At 37.6% G+C, this 3985-nt stretch overlaps 1 protein-coding gene across 6 annotated transcripts in view; it reads left to right on the forward strand.

Annotated features, from left to right (window-relative positions):
* LOC106871529 (dopamine receptor 2) overlaps positions 1-3985 on the forward strand; it is a 797114-nt gene that overhangs the window by 747988 nt on the left and 45141 nt on the right. The gene's annotated exons all lie outside the window — the stretch shown is intronic.

Consider the following 3985-nt stretch of genomic DNA (forward strand, 5'->3'; position numbering starts at 1 on the left):
ATATATATATATATATATATATATATATATATATATATATATATATATATATATATATGGTGGGCATTCCGTAATTACACTCCAACTGCTAGTTTCGCCTACTTAAATTTGGCTTCAGGTGTTAGAGTTATGATCGCGTATCAAATTACAATTACCAACTTGTTCTTGTATTGAAATACTTAAATTCAAACATATCGTGTACTTTTTTGACGAGATCACTTCTTATATATACACATAGATGTGTATATGTATATATATATATATATATATTGCTTGTTTCAGTCATTTGACACCAGCCATGCTGGAGCACCGACTTTTGTCGAGCAAATCGACACCAGAGCTTATTCTGTGTAAGTTTAGTACTTATTCTATCGGGCTCTTTTGCCGAACCGCTAAATTATGGGGACGTAAACACACCAGCATCGGTTGTCAAGCGATGTTGGGGAGACAAAGATTCAAATTCAGGAAGTGCAATAATAATGTTTAGCAGTTCAAAACTGTGAGTAGTGAAATGCAGAATTAGATCAGCTGATCTTGAGAATCAAACATTGATCACTTCGCTAAACACTGCTGGTAGTATGAGTTATTTCCCTTGTGTTGTTTAAATAAGATATTAGTGATATGTTGTAGATAGAAGGATCCTTTGGAGGGGCCCTATTATCGATATTTTTCAACAATCTAAGTATGTCACGAGGTTTCCAGACATGAGTCAAGTTTCATGAAAATCAATAAAACGATGTAGGAGGAGTTAGCTAATAACGCCACAAACAAACACACACCGATTTTCCACATACGTAGTAGATGTACATGCACACACGCTGAGATATATATATATATATATATATATATATATACATACAGAGGTGGGCACCGTTAATCGAAAAGTTAACTTCGTTTATCGTTAGTTCGTTAATTCTTTCTAAATGAGAAATTAACATTAATCTGTCAACGTTAACTTTTATTGAAAAAGGCATATCTACAGTTTAATACCCCCACCGATTTCTTACCTCATAACTTCCAGAAAGATGGCTAACTTTTAACGAAAATTTTCACCAAGTAATCGTTTATATTCTGTAGATTGAGTGCATGTAAAGAAGGACTGAGGAGAGGAGTTTCGGAAAATTCACCGGACCTGACATTTTCCCCCTCGTAACATTCAGGAAAATAGGTATTTTTTAATGAAATTCAATACAAATACCTTTCAAACAGTCTAGATTACGATTACAAAGAAATATGTAGGGTAAATTTTGGGGAGTAGTTTCTGGAAAACAGGGTTTCGGATCGGTTGGCCCACATAAGTTGGTGCTCCTCCGTTTTGACGAGGGTTTTTTCCAATGTTTTTCACCACATGCACACGCACACAGGTACACACATGGACACTCACACAGGCACACTTACACCCTCACGCAATTCCTACAGCTCCCCGCCACACACACACACACATCCATGCGCTCCATCACACCCACACCACATGACATACACATCTAAACGTACATTGATACCCACAATCTCGCATATCTGCAGGCAAGTACACTTATACGCTAACACAATTATACGCACACACGTTTGTACACAGATATACTCATGTAAACATTAGTACACGCCAGAGACTTCCACTCAGCACTTATATACACATACAGGCATATAGAGACACGTCAACTCTGCACTTACAAGACTATTCTGACACACATGCAGGCAGAGAACAATAAATAGCACATGGGCAAAAGTCCACACACCTGTACATGGGAACATAGCAATGTATGGAATGATAGCATGGTGTTCACTGTTCAATGTGGATTATGGTAGTTCGGTGTTGTGTTTACAGGATGGAAATAACTGAACGTGGCTTTTATGTAAACATGTAAACATGTGTAAGCATGTGTAATCCATTCAGTTAATTTATTAATAAACTTTTCCCTAGTAAGCAAGATTGATAGAGATTCTTCAGAGCACAATCCACAGGTCCTAGAATGTATGTTCTAGGGTTTTGCATATTTTATAATTGACCATAAAATCTCATATTTAACCCTGTCATGTTTTCATTGCCATAGCAAATCTTCCAGTGATATCACGTTTCTCATGTTCAGTTTTTTTTTATAATCATAAACATGATTTCTATATCGATTCTTGAAAGAATCAGTTGTGGCACCAACGTACATATAAAGGCCTCCCCTTGTGTGCACAGTGCACTTATAGACGATGTTATGAGTCGTGCAAAGATTATGCAATGGGCAATTAAATATATTCCTGAAGGCGTGCATATTTGTGTGGGGAGTGTCTGTGAGCATTGCGTGAGGGTGTGAGTGTGGCTGTGGGTATAACTGTGTGCTCCATGGTGGTAGTGTTAGTGTGATCTCTGTATGTATCTGGGTGTGTGAATCTTTGTGCCCTGAGGGATATATCCGTGTGCGTAGTTGTGTTTCTGTGTGCGTGTATAGCCATGTGCGTGTGTGATTGACTGACATACATACATGTGGCGTGTGCTGGCGTTGCTCATGAATATAATTACCAATGTGTGCGTCTGTATGTTTTTGCATTGATTTAACGTAAGACTGTGCACATCTGTTTGTCTGTGCGTCTATCTAACTATGAATATTTGTCAATGCAACGAAACTCAAATGTAAATCTCCCAGTTTAAAACCTTATTATCCAACCTGAAGAGTCTTTTATGCACTGTGGCTTGCATCTTGTGTTGTTGCATCCTTCCACACCCACAAGGGAGCAGTGCGCCTTGAGGATGAAACAATTGTTGTAGTAATATAAAGTTTGTATTGGTACATTCCGTCTTCTCTTTTTATCTTTAATATATATCCAATGTCCATCCTGCAATTCCTGGAATTATTACAACGACGTTTGCTAAGTATCGCTGATGATGCCTGGTAGTCATAAGTGGTGAACGTAATCAGCAGACAGACGACCTAGGACTTACTCTGAAATAAGGTTTTGATATTGTGTTTAACACGTATTTTCTGATATATATATATATATATATATATATATATACATGCATAAATGTATATACATACGCACAACTCTATACTGAGGGGTACTGTATATGTAAGGTTGCATGTGTGTGTAAGTATGTGTGTGTTGTACGGATGTATGTATGTATGTATGCATGTATGTATGTATGTATGTATAAGTGTATGTGTCCAAAGCTAAGTAAATGGCGAAACTAGATAGCAGACGAAGAGGTTGAGAATCAGAGAACAGAGAAATGTTTCGACCTATCGAACAGATGCCTTCATGGTTTACACAGTAAATGTCAAACATTTGAGTGGTTCACTTGTAGCAGACCTCATAGATGTGTGAGTGTGTGTGTGTGTGTGTGTGTGTGTGTGTGTGTGTGTGTGTGTGTGTGTGTGTGTGTGTGTGTGTGTGTGTGTGTGTGTGTAAGCATGCATGTGTGCGTTAGTGTGTCTGCTGAGTTTTTGTGATGAATGTATGCGACTATGTGTATGTATGTGTTATTGTAAGTATGTATATATGTGTTGGAAGACAGATAACATTTCATAGATATACAGACATATAGTTCATATAACTGGATAGCAAGACAGACAAACACAGAGGCAGACAGAGTGTAGATAGATAGATAGATAGATAGATAGATAGATAGATAGATAGATAAATAGATAGATAGATAGATAGATAGATAGATAGATACATTTATTTTATTAGCCACACAGGGCTCAACGAAGATGGGACAAATACAATGTAGAGCTTTTCTTTTTGGGAGGGGGAAGGGAAAAAAAGAGGTGTGTGTCGATCAAAAGGGATCGTAGGAACGGAAAAAGGGGGAGTTCGATCAAAAGGGATCGAGAGGAAAAAAAAAAAGAAGGATCAATAGGGATTGTATATCACACAGTAATGTTCTCGTGTAAAAAGAGGGGAGGACAGTTTAGGTTTAGCCGTGGAAAGAAAAGCCTACGGAAAAGACCACGGTAACCTTGGTCAATATTCTCATTGAAGAAACTATAACAGTAAG

This window comes from Octopus bimaculoides, chromosome 3 (assembly GCF_001194135.2).
Source record: "Octopus bimaculoides isolate UCB-OBI-ISO-001 chromosome 3, ASM119413v2, whole genome shotgun sequence".
Taxonomy (NCBI): Eukaryota; Metazoa; Mollusca; class Cephalopoda; order Octopoda; family Octopodidae; genus Octopus; species Octopus bimaculoides.